We start from the raw sequence: 13,852 nt of genomic DNA on the forward strand, positions 1-13,852 counted from the left end.
TACTCTAAAATTGTAAGCTGATATGTGCCTAGAGACTTCGGTTTTTCCGTTGTTAGTCGTCTGTGGATATATCTTATAGTGAACTTCTTTAGCTGAGAAGTGGTTTGCTATGTAGTTCAAAAGGACAACTGGTGACATTGACGTCAGCTTGAACCTTCATTTGTACACGCTTTATCATCAGTAAATTATTTGCTAAAGCTACCACTGCAAACTGAGAATTATGCTGGTTGATTTGGTACTAAATTGGAGGATGCCAAGAACTGTGGGCGACCAAAAAAAATTTTCCAAAAAGCGGCGAAGTTGACCATTCAGATCCGCCGATACTTTCGTTCACCACCAAAGAAGCACTCGCCGAAAAGGGCTTGTTTCCTTCTTTGCAAGCTAGATCGAAAATGTAGATCTTGTCAACGGTACTTCGCTTCTTCATACGTCATTGCGCATTTGACGCTTGCATCAGAATGGATCCTAAAATTTAAATATCTCAGCCGGCGAAAGTAAAAATGCTTGACTATGCGCGCGGAGATGCACAACTCGATAACACAAAAGCCGCATTTCGGGAAAGAAAGGAAATTCAACGATGGAGTGGGTCCTGCACGCCTTCTGACTCAGGTATCAATGAGAGGCGGCTTTCCTGTCTTCACAATATTTTTTGGTAGCACGTGTTTCATTGCAATTGCTACATTTCTTTATCCATGCATACAACTTGTTTGCTTTCCAAATAACATGTTGAATGCAACTCGCTCAAGATCACACAAATACTCAACAATCCACAATAAAATTTGTTCCAACCACATAAGCCTTGATAAACTTTAACTAGTGATAATCTCAAAAAGTGCTAATTTCTCGTAGTGATGCGATCTGCAGTTGAAATATTTTTAGGCAAGATTTGATTAGATAATTACTCCTTATACGAGAATAGTGTCACTTGATACGCGCTGAAACAATCCAAAGACAACCGAAAACAACGATGACCTTATATACTAAATAATGATTTCAAAGCCCTGGGCTCCACCCGGACCAAGCTTACCTCAAAAGAAATATAAACCCCAATCCAGACGAGCTGACCCCAATACCGAGAGTGACAAAGACTAAAGAAAAGGAAGAGAAAAAAAGCCTCCATATCGAACATTTTACATGGCCTGCAGCAGTTGATTACAACCTAAGGATTGCACACGAATTATCAATTCCACTTCTTCATTGCTGTTATAAAAACTGCGTGAAATTACTATCTGCATAATAATTAGTAAGATAATGACGTCAAAGATAAATCAATGCGATCAATATTATGTTGTCAAATAAAACAGATTAAGCCCTTCTCGAGCCTTTACCTCCTCAACCAAATGATCCAACTTTGTATAGTCAAAGGTTCTTATTCGGTCATTTCTAACTCTTAAAAGTGTTAACACTTGTTTTACCGCGTCAGTCTATTCTTTCAAGGCTTTGCATCTGAACTATAAAAAGAGAAGAGCTGAGATCCAACACTGTGGCTCAGTGAGTTTTTCAATCGCGTTATTGAGGAGGACTGGCAAGAAAGCATCACCGTTGCAATATGGAAAAAGAAAGGTATTCTAGCAGAATTTTCAAATTACCGTCCGATCCGGTTGCTGTTCCATATCATCACGACGGGACGTTCAACGTCCAGTGCCATAAACACTGCTTTGTGCAGATGATGTTTTCGTAGCGTCTCATAGCAAAGGTGATCTCCATCTCTCCTTCTCAGAGGGAGGGCTTACCCTGAGCCTCATTTCATGATCCGTTCACTCTTCTCCAATTTTCCACTATTGAGAAAAACCTCATGTGATCTCATTTGGTGTCACGGGAACCTATGTTATTCTCTATCTGTTCTATCTTCTAAACATAGATAGATCAGAGTCTCGCCGCAAGCATATACGTAGAGCTCGTTACTTCAGCTTTGAAGAAGACCACAAGTAGTTATCGAAATATGCATGCATGTATGCAAGAAAAAGATTTTAATGTAATTTTTTACAACTTTCTTTAAACGCTCATTACAGCCTTTATTAAAATCATTTATTTGATTTAATTTATTTATTAAATAGATAAATAAAGTAAAATAAATCGTCAGCATACTGCCCTTGGAAGCAAACATAAAAGAGGACGAACCGAAACTATCGTAATATTCCCACGGACGGAATATTTATATGTATCATCGTGAAAATATGGCATGGATTTTGATAGTAAAGGACCTGCCACAGATAGTGTCAGGACCACATAAAAGTGAGCTCCACTTCGAATTACGTCAGAGTATATATTGTTTTTCAAAGGCAACTGCCGTTAAATGACATACTCCTCCTGGGAATTCTAGCAATTATTGGGCGAATGTTTTTCAGCCTCGGTTTATAACTATATATAACGTCGAGAATAACAACAAGAACAACATTTTTGAGGGCTACCTTAAAAATTAACAGTAATGAGAGCATTTAGAGTTTGACGCGCTCTTTTTTAAAGAAAACGTCATGGAGAACAATCAATACCATTAATTATGAAAAAAATATTCGAGCTACTGGCATGAGTAGATGTGCTGAACTCAATTCTTCGTATGGAAATGCTGACATTTCCCCAATTTGGGAATGAATGCTGAGTTCCACATCGTGTAAAGTTTCTGATATAGTATAGACCAAGAATCTAACATAGTACAAAAAAAAAACAACCAAAAAAGTTCAGTCTAGAGGAAAAGATTCGAGGCGTATGATGAACAAAGAATATTTGATACCTAAGACAGTGATTTGCCTTAGCTCCAGTGTTACAAATCCTTGGGTTTTTGGTACAAATTTACAGATACATGGATATCTAAACAAACATGAGAAAGAAAAGCTTTGTCAGCAATGATATGATTTTTGCAAAGTTTTGAAGTCGGACATTGAGAATACTTTGCATAAGATGGCAACATAGGCGCAGCATAATGTCACGTACTGCATCAGGCTAAAATCTCCAAGATGTTGGAGTCTATCAAAATTATATTCTGTTCCACTGTCCGTAATAACTGTTCTATCGCTGATCGAATCACAGGCTTTCTCTAAATGGTTCTGATTCTAACAATAGAAGGAAGGAGAGTGGAAGAAGATCTCAATTTGGTAAGCCAAATAGATTTATATGGCCAACATTTTCTCAAGACAATACAGCAAGCCCTATACCAGTGTCATATGAACATAAGATTTTGAATACAACTGATTTCAATAAGACTTACCTACTAGATCTACTGGAATAAGCTATTCGAAGTCATCAGATTACTACTTTTGCGGCTCAGGATGCAACACTTTTGTAGGTGGAACTTAGACCACATCAAGACTTACACCAATATCTTATATATCAGAAATTCCAAAATATATCAGAAATTATAACACGCTAGCCACTCCTTCAATTTAAAAGGAGAAACTGTGTATATATATATATAAACAGTATTAAGGGGGTCCTCTACTGTCGTGGTTTCACCAAATCGTTTTACTTTCGCATATTTTGAAAGTAGATGCAGAATTCAACAGAGAGAGGAAAATGTGGCCAACCGAGGACAGTTTCTTAATGAGGAAGAGGGACTCTACGGCCCTGGCATTGCAGATTGAATCGTAAGATTCTTCAATTACGTTTTATGCTATACTTTATCTTTAAACGCGTTTTCCTCAACGTTGACTTGTTTTTTAAACATTGGGGCGTTCCTTCTACCAAAAATATTTATCGAATTCAATCAATTTTTTTTTCAGTAGTTCAGTGAATATCACGCTTTGACTTCCCGAACCAGTTCTTTAAAATTTTCATTTCTTCCATTCTTAAAGCCTCTAATGCTCAAAAAAATGCAAAATACAACTTTTATACCAAATGATGCATATTTTTGCCAAATTCCAAAACAATAAAAAACCCGCTCGAGAAAACATATAATAAGAAATATATTTTGAGTTCAAATAGACAAAATGACCTTTCAGGTGCCACAAATTCAACCATGACATTTCGACAAGGACTATTTCAAAGACGCTCAGGTCATAAGAAAAACGATGGGTATTCTTTAGAAATATTTTTAAAAAGTCAAAATATGTATAAATGAAATAAAACAAATTTATTAGACTATCTTCAATGATTGCTTTACAATTAATTCCCAAAAATAGGCCTGACACTTTTTCCCACATACCCAATATTCGATTGCCACTTCAATGCCGTTAACTGCAATTTCGAGATATATGTATGCAGTAAATTAAAATAGGTAGTCTCTGAAGATGCACTTTTCCTTTCCTTTTCAAACACTGTTATCAACGTTCAACTTGTTTCTGCGAACAATTCTTAATATTCAAACATTTATTCTTTAAAACTGTAAAAAGTCACCAACGCTCCTTTTTCTTCAGCCAAATGAAGGAAAGGAAATACAGTATAATTTTATGAAAGAAGATGCAAGTAGATCCCAAAAATTTGATCGCCATGACCAAAACATGTATCAAATATTAGCCCGCGGCAACAGAAAAAATGTAATTGTAAAAATGGAAAATATCTAATAAGTTTTTATAATCGATGTCGAATCGCAGATTATAATATAAAAATAAGTATATACTCACTTTCCTGTATGACTGCGCTTTGTTGGGGCTTATGCAGGGTTAATTCTGTAAGAATAAAATTCATAAATTTAGATTCACTTTATTCAAACTGATTTGAATATAATTTACAAACAAAATTATTCGGTTATAATGGTATTCAAGGAATAGTGAGCTATCTATAATAATAATCTACAGATATGGTTGCTATCCTGTCCTTAGTGGAGCGTAGTTCGGCAACTGCGCCTAGACACAGATCTTACATGGTCCGGTGAAATTGCGTTTATCCAAGGGTAACCGGGCAGTGCTCCGAGGAAGTTCGGCCAGTGTGGTCCGATGACATGTCGCAAACAAGTGTTGACGAAGGTTTGAAGCTTTTGAGTAACAAGAAGTCCCCCTTACGTGCCACCGTCGGCAGAAACAACGCTTCTTAAATATACAAATTGATCGACGCCTTCGATGATCTGCCAATTAATGCAGATAGTGATATTGCGATGATTCGAATATGGACGTTGGTGTTTGCTTTCAATCCGACTCTTCTTGCCTTTCTTTGTAAATTCAACGTCATTTGGCCAAGATCCATGACGCGGGGAGAGAGCAAAGATATGTCATCAGCGTAGTCGAGACGTTTGAGGAAAGATGTCATGGCACATTGAATTCCTCTCTAGCATAAAGAACACCATCGATTACAAGAACAATATCGGTGGCAAGATGCACCCATGGCTGACTTCGCTGTGCACCTCAAATTTTACCTCGGCAAAGTACATACGTCACCATATGCCGTTCCGGTAATAGTTATTAATATAATCTCTAAAAGCGTAAATTTTGCTTACCAAATTTTTCTTATTTCCTCTACCCTAAAAAAAAATCCAGAATTAAAAAAAAATATTATTTCAAAGTTTATTTCCAAAAATTAATTATTAAAACTTTTTCTAGTTCATCTGCGTTGGTGTTCGGATATATTCTTCTGTTGCCTCTTCTATCCCTAAAGCTTTTGAAATTCTGTGTTAAACGGAAATTCAGTTCAGCCTTTCTCAATCTTTTCCTTTTCTCTCCTTTTATTTTACGGTCAAGCTCTCACTGCTTCAGGGATTATAAGGCCCATCGCATTGCAAGCAAGACGCGTTTTGTGTGAAACAAAACCCTATTAGAAACGATTCAATATCTATCTGTCCGTCCCACCCGATTTATTTGGAAAAGGCTGACCCTAAATCTGTTACAAAGTTTGGTAAGAGCATATGGTCAGTGAATCGCTTTCCATAACCCAGTGGCGCCATTTTATGTTGAGTTTAAAAGGGGCTGCCCATATATGCGAAAGGTCATGTAGAGTACCAAATGAAAGGATTTGGTTAGTAATTTTCGAAATTGATCTGATTTCTGATATTGGATGAAACATAGGGGAGTGAGGGCTCAAAAAGTATGTCGCGAAAAGTATAAAATGTTTATATTAAGTATAGACGACTTGTTTGCATTGTCTTTATTATTATAATTACATTTTTGTTTTTTAAAGAAAAATTGTTTCTTTGATCCAATGAGTTATTCATTATCTTATATGCGCGTTTCAGTAGCAACTTGCTACCTTCATCAATGCCGATTAACCACAGAGAAGGATAGAAAACAACAAAGAAAAGAGTGGGATATACCGGATGAAGTGCCATAACTGTCCTAAAACATATATTGGCCAGACAAAAAGACTGGTTCATGCCCGGGTCAGAGACCCCCTAAAGGAGGCAGCCAAACGCCATAATAGACAATACATATGATCATCCATGACGAAAGACATAATAGAAGAAGGGCATGTAATGGACGAGGTGGAAATACTCAAAGGTCAAGCAGGTAAAGCTTAACCCTTACGAAAATTTCTTGATAAATAGAGAAACGCAGAAAATCCGCTTAAACACGGAGCTATGAAATGCGCATTCGCAGCTCTTCAAATTAATTCCATGATAAACTTACTAGGACAATATAATTACCCAACTTTTAAGATTAAGAATTAGATATTGTGACGAAAACCACCAAATTATGTGTGACGTCAAAAATCGGGGTAATGACAATTAGCCAGGACACCAAAATTGTATAACAGTAGGGCGAATATTTAGTTATGATAATTGTTAACAGATAACTCTAATGTCGGATTGACGTTCCTCCTTGATAGGCAAGTTTTCCTATTGGCCTATTGTAATCAACCCTATGGGTAGTATCAGTAATAATTACCTTTGCAACTTACCTATGCGAACTTGGTGCTGAATCCTCAAGATGCACTTATTTAATGCGGTAGTCCTCATTTTATTAAGAGCGCTAAATTCCTCATGCGCATATTCCTCCAGTTCATTCCACAGTAGTATTTGTGACACCAAATAACGGCGGCTACGGCAACCTAGATCAGGTTATGAACCTCTGGTGCAGTAATCTCGCCAGCTAAACCATCCCCAAAATTCTATCAGCAGCAGCAATTATGTTATTATTTGCCTAAAACTCAGTTTCGAGATCTTTGGCCTAGCATGGGAGAACCTCTCGCGGTCAAAACTTCATAATAAATTAGGTCAGCATCCCTCGTTATTGAGTGTCTTTTGACTCCTGCGTTTATGGAGTACCTTAAAGGTGGAGAGTTTGGTATAGACCCTTATTTAGTCCACTTAAATGAGGACTCCACACTGAGCTCAAATGGAGCTTCACCAGAGGTTTGCTGTCTAGTTGGTGAACCAAACCGATTGTTTTTTATATCACTGGTAATCGTTGCTAAGGTTCTTAGTTCCGGGGACTGCATTATCGAGTTGATGTCTGTAACCTGCAGGATTGCACTTCAAATTTATGGCACGGTATAGGCGCGGACCGGACGGAAAATTTCATTGAGCTAATTTGTTCAAATTGTACGATAAATGCAAAACTGGTAAAGTATCCAAGAGCGAGGTGACATGTTTTTGGATGACTCTTGGGTACCATCTCCGAATCTTTGACGTTCCACCGAAAGAATTTAAATAAGTACCCCCAATGTTTCCCTTGAAAAATAGGGTAGCAGTAAACTCATAAACGAAAGCGAATCTCGCAGTATCTCATAATTACCTTCAAGAAAGCATCAACAACGACTGGAGTCCACCTGCTAGGTGCGTCGATTTCTTACGATTTCAAGAAAGTTTACTATCTCGGAAATGAGAAAACAAGCATAAAATGGAAACATGCTGCTTACTAAAAGACTTGCGGTATTCGTAGTTGACATGGTGGGTCATGTTATTATCCGCAATGCATGGCATGTACTGGGTCTCATACAGCTCTGCGATTAAAACTCAGGCCGCGATTAAATCTGATACGCCAGAAATTAAAATGATTTATATATATTTCTCTTCTCGTAAATTTATTTTTTTTCTTTTGGCCTTGTTCCTTTGGTTTCTTAGTCATTTTTTATTTCGTAACTTATTACCTACAAGGAAAATTCCAAATTGGAATGGGAATGCCTTAACAGACCGAAGACGCTCGGCTCACTCAATATAGTCTCTGGGTTCCAGGCCCCATTGGGTTAGAAGGCAATGAAGCAGCGTGCGAGCTGGCAAGGAAAGGAGCAGCGACGCCCCTGTACAGACCAGAAGCATTCTGTGGAGTCGGAGATGACTTTATGGTTGCGACATTAAAAATGAAAAGGTACGGCTGAGAGGCGAACTTACCAATCTCTGCATATTCAGTGAGCAAAGTAATGAAACCTCCACACATGTTTTGGGATAGTGTCTGGCATTTTTACAAAATAGATTCAGGCACCTGGGAGAATACATAATACCAGATGCCAGGTTGAAACACTTGAGAGTAATGAACATAATAACATACGGAAATGTTACAGGTTTAAAAGACATAAGTATAAGTATTCTATAACTAGTAAAGGGGCACAATAGTTTTTTTAGGAGGCAGTGCGGCATTCCTTACGATATTATTATCCGAGTTATCACAATCTCGGCAGATGCCGGATTTTACCTAATACTAGCACTAAGTGCCAAGCATTATACATTATTTGCAATTAAGTTCTGCTTAATTTACGAATTCCTTCATCTTTCTTTTTTTGGTTGGAAGCAAAATGTTTGATAGTTGGATCGAGAGATAATGAAAAAGTACACTAGGAGACATTTAGTTTAGGTACTCATCACCAGTTAAGTCAACCGGTCTCCAACATTCAATCACGATAGAAAAGCTTCTGGTCCTAGTGAGATTTGAACCGAAGCCTAACCGGAGGGTTGGTGTCCATTCATACAAAAGCAACATGCTTTTACGGTTGTGGTCCACAGAACCCTCATCTTTGGGCAAGCACCCAAGTTGCCAAATTTATGACTAGCGGTTTCGTCCAGTGCAGAGGCAAGTCATCACATGCTGCCTCACCTTTGCCCTTGGACCAGCGTGATCGAAGTGATTACCAGGCCATCCACTTAATGGCACCGGAGCAGTTAGAAAGCAACATGCTTTCACGGTTATGGTTTACGGAACCTTCATCCTTGGGCAAGCACTCAAGTTGTAAAATTTATGACTTGCGGTTTCGCCCAGGGCAGAGGCAACTCATCGGACGCAGCCTCACCTCTGCCCTAAGAGCAGCATGACCGAAGTGGTTACCAGATGGTATTTGCTCCCTTTGGATGGCGGACTTAGGAATCCTTCGATTCTTAAACAGAATTTTAGTTTAGCGTCAGCCGGCTTAGGCCTAAAAATGTTACAAGGCGGATTTGTGTTCGTTATAATTCATGCACATGACGTGTTTTTGAATTAGTAAAAGGGAGCAAATACCACCTTGTAACCACTTCGGAAACGCTGCTCCCAGGGCAGAGGTGAGGCAGCGACTGATGAGTTACCTCTGCCCTGGACGAAACCGCAAGTCATAATATAACTATAATTTTTAGTAATTAACTACCGAACCCCGGTAAGTTTATCCTAGAATCATGAATATAAGCTATAATATGAAACAGGGTGCCACCAAGTTTGTGGAAATTGAACTATTACTAACAAAGTTAAAATAAGTCAAAATTGTGGCTCTAGTGCAAATTATAAAACTGTGAATGTCAGTAGCACACGAAAATGACTATTCTGACATAATATAACATATGCATATACATTGGGGGCTAGGTGGGACCAATGTTCACTCAAATGTTTTTATATAAGGAACACACAAAACTTTTCATATCTGAATCATCCAGCTTCTGGTTTCCCGACTTGTTTTGTTTGGGCCTAACTCGATCATCATTTCCATTTGCTAATTCAAAGATTAACGGAGAGAGTGCAAAAATGCCAGGCCGCACCATTTGCAAAGAAACGAAACCCTAGCACGATTTTTAAAAAAACTGTTGGATTCAGGAAGCACTCTGGTGCGAACTGATAGTGTTTTGCCCAAAATGAGGAATCGATGTGATCCGACATCAAATGGATTTTGAATTTTCTAAAATTGCAAGGTTTTAAGAAAGCAAAGTCCTTCTCACACTCTTTCATTTTTTCTTTTCGATATTTACATTGTTGACATCCTTCCGGTCGGACACACTTTGAAGTTTATTGTCAACCCTGTTTAGACTTTCAGACATTGATCCTTGGAGCAAGGGATCTTTCAGTGAAACAACGCTACAAAATTTCACTCATTTGTCCGAACTGATTAGTGAATCGATAATAAAACCTAAATTTTTCTGGAGCCGTGTGTAGATACTATGCTTGGATGCCACATGTTGACTGACCAGAGCTAAATTTCAACTTTATCCCATCTTAGATTTATTTTGACCTTTTTGTAAACCATATACATATGTATATGTATAGATCTCCCAAGGCTAGTTATAGTTGGCTTAAAACAAAGTTAATTTAAGGTGTTGAAAATCTTTGCTTCTTATTCTGGGATAGTGAGAAGTGAATATGGGAGGATTGAATATAACGTCAGTTTTCAGAAATATTGATACCACTGCTTCGAAATTGAAAAACGTGTAAATTTATCAAGAAGACATGTGTTTATCCGGAAGAACCTGCAAAAATCCGAACCGTTGTTTAATATGTGAAAATGGATATCGGACAGAAATGACCATAGTTTCTAGACGCCCTCCGAGGCGCTCCAGTTTGCAAGGTCCGAACTTTTGAAAGGTTTATTTCTACAGCCCCCTCGATAGAATCTTTGGTAGGCAAATAGGAACCAGTTTTTTGGTTATTGGGATTCACCTTCTGATTATCAAAGTCTAATCCACATACCGTATATATGTAGCTTTTTGGATGTGTATATTATATATCTACGAGGTGTTCCTTAAAGATTGGAGCGACACATTCTCAGTTTCAGAGAATTTTCATGCTACAAACAACAAAGCGAATATTCCACAGAATCCAAGCAGCTTCGGATTTTCTTTTTCAGTATTTCCACCACTTGCTGTCAATCAAAACAAAGACCTGTCTAAACGCAAGCACCTCTTGAATATGGTTTTATTGTGTAGTGGACATTAAAGCCTATACCGATGCCAACCTAAATACATACATTTCAAATTCACCTTGGATCTACGTCTGGCATCGGCAAAATAGCGTATAATTGCATCTATCTCCCCTTGGAATAATTATTATTGCATTCTGCATTGAATTTCAAAGCACGGAATTGCGTTTTGCAGATAGAATAATCTGCAAAATGGATTGAATTATAGTCCTTGGTTACAGCGAGCTCTGCTTCAGCCGAAATGAGTTATAGCGATATGAAGAAGTGGGTGGTGATAGCAATATGACTGCATGCATTTAAATTTACTACTGCATTTGTGACTCTATAAGGCCTCCAGAGAACTGGGCAAAAAAGGAGGAAAATCTTCGCTGATGCAGACTAATTAATAGAGGTGAATGATGGCACGTGCTGTGCGTTTCAGCGAGTAAGAAGACGCACAAGAATGCGACCATTGTTCGTTGTCACGCAAAGACTCAGAACAATGATGACTGTCCGCGACTGGTGGCCTACCTTTGTTAGTAATTCTTTAGTTAACAATCTGTGTCCAATGTGGGCAATTGACCGTTGATCTGTCTAATATGAAAGGAGAACAAAAACGACTCAAGACGAGGCGAGGTTATCTGCATGATTAATCTTGGCATAAGCGACAATTCATTGGCAGTCGTCGATGATTTCTAAGTCTATGTCTAAATCACAACACCATGTGTACTCCGCATCCGCCCCTTTGTCTCATCGTCTCATCACCATCGAATCATGGAGATGCAACAATGCAGCAGTTACAGTCCCACTGTTGCATTTGCGCTGCGTCAAAAACTGACCATGTACGCGGCCCATGAAACGCAATTGCATCGCTACTTCACCATCGCAACTTTGGCTAGAACTAATATGTTTGCTGTTGTTTTCGTTTTTCCCGATGTGCTCGTTACAAGCACAAAGTTGGCATAATTCAAGGTCGAGAGCTTTACATAGTGGTGGCTTTTTTCTATTTCTATAGTTGCATCTAAATATCTTGGATTTGGAAGCGCGTGACTGTTCGCCATAAATGCAATGTGGTCGTGGTGCACTTCTAATGCATCGTCCCGCCACAGAAACCAATCGTCTGACCAGCCTAGAAAAATGATGACGGTCTTCAAATGCAGTTTTGGGTTTCGCATGTTCGCGCTATTGTTGGGAGGGTTGCCGGCGTTTGGTGGAGGTAAACAGATTTTATCGCCGGGAACTCTGCTGGAAAAAATTCCAGCCTATACAAAGGACACTTAGAGCCGATTTTATGAAAGTCCTATTTTACTTTCAATAACCGCAAACATAAAATAAACTCGCTTCCCCATATTCTTCAAAGCAGCACACCCATGGGTATGATCCAAGCTGGCTTTCCAGATTTCGATTCCCCAGGTGGTCATGGTATCCCGAAAATACGTCACTTTCTTTTCCTCTTTCGATTTTCTTATTGGCGAGTGGAGATAATGTGTTTTGTTGCCAATGTTATGTTCAGTGTTGCGCCAGAGAATGGTAACCTGTTGTTATTCTAAGCCTTTGGTCGAAGGCTACGCATATTCTTTCTTTTACTACTGCCTTATTATTATTCCCTGTAACAGATTCTTTCCCACTAACTTCAGACAAGTGCACGCTCTTTCACGCCTCATATCCTATATATAATCACTCTAATAGGAAGTGGCAACCCGACTTGGCTTCAGCGAAACCAAGAACAAAACATCCGAAGAAAATTCAAAGCTTTCTTACCAGTTTTTCTTTTTTATTCATTTCATAAGCGCTGCATGTGTCCACGGCACGTCGAGCTTTTCTCGCTCAAACTCCACGGAAAAACTAATAATTGCAAGCTTATGACGAGGCACTTGGACACAAATATAATGCCGGGCATGGAGGCCGAGGATGTTCTATTACTTACAGACCAAAACTACCACATCATTCCGTCAACTGCACATTTTCCAAGTGCACTCTAATGGCTATGTACTATGCCGACCATCACAAATGTGCACAAGTGCATTTTGTAAATAGAAAAAAAATAACTACAAAATCGCCAGCATTGCACAAAAACGGGCCGAGGTCAAGCGCGGAAAACTTTGCGCGCCTGTTTGAGTAAAACGGCAACGCATACAACAAGTACATGGAAGCATCGCTCCAACCACCATTATATAGTATATTGCAACCACGACGACAAATATGAGATCCGAGATTATAACGCTCCGCCACAAAATCGTTTTTGGCGTGTCCCAAGTACGCGTGCGCATCGATTTTATATGTATTTTCCACAAAATAGTCATAAAATTACTCTAAGGTTGCGTATTTTTTTTTCTTGATTTCAATGTCAAGTACTTGATTGTCCGTCATTTGAAGAAAACTCCATCTCCCAAGCAATCAAAAACGTATAATGTGTACTTGCTGTGATATCACAAAATCATAATGGCTACCAAGTAAGGGCATCTTCCATGTTTAAGTACTGGCGTCATGCCGCCATCTTGAAAAAAAATTTGTCGGCGATGAGCTGAGAATGACTTTGAACGTCTAGAACAGAAATGCTTTGACTTACCAATAAAACAAATTGTTAACTTCATGAAGAGAATTTCAATTATCATTTGTATAATAGTTATCATGTGCAACGATATTGCAGCAACTGCAATAAACAACGACACTATGATAAACATTTTGACGGTAAACATCTTAAGCAATTAGGTTTTTGCCGCCGTTCTCATTGAACTTAAGTGACTGTTTTCACATTGGGATATGTCAAGATAGTTATTGTTACTAGTTTCTCTAGGTCGCCAAATATCCTCCTGGAAGGATGCTCCTATAGGGAAAAGCAACATGAAGATGCAAAGGTAGGAGCTTATTACTTCCATTGCTTTATTACTTAGAAGAATAGACGGGATTGGCCACTTAACAT

The 13,852-nt window shown here is 38.6% G+C and overlaps 1 protein-coding gene across 11 annotated transcripts in view; it reads right to left on the reverse strand.

Annotated features, from left to right (window-relative positions):
- Nucleotides 1-13,852, reverse strand: part of LOC119647229 — a 233,758-nt gene that overhangs the window by 75,705 nt on the left and 144,201 nt on the right. For all 11 annotated transcript variants that reach the window (XM_038048074.1, XM_038048075.1, XM_038048073.1 and 8 more), the window contains one exon: nt 4,557-4,601. The gene's annotated coding sequence lies outside the window, so the exon portion shown is untranslated. The remainder of the gene's footprint in view (nt 1-4,556; nt 4,602-13,852) is intronic.

This window comes from Hermetia illucens, chromosome 1 (assembly GCF_905115235.1).
Source record: "Hermetia illucens chromosome 1, iHerIll2.2.curated.20191125, whole genome shotgun sequence".
In the NCBI taxonomy this organism is placed as follows: Eukaryota; Metazoa; Arthropoda; class Insecta; order Diptera; family Stratiomyidae; genus Hermetia; species Hermetia illucens.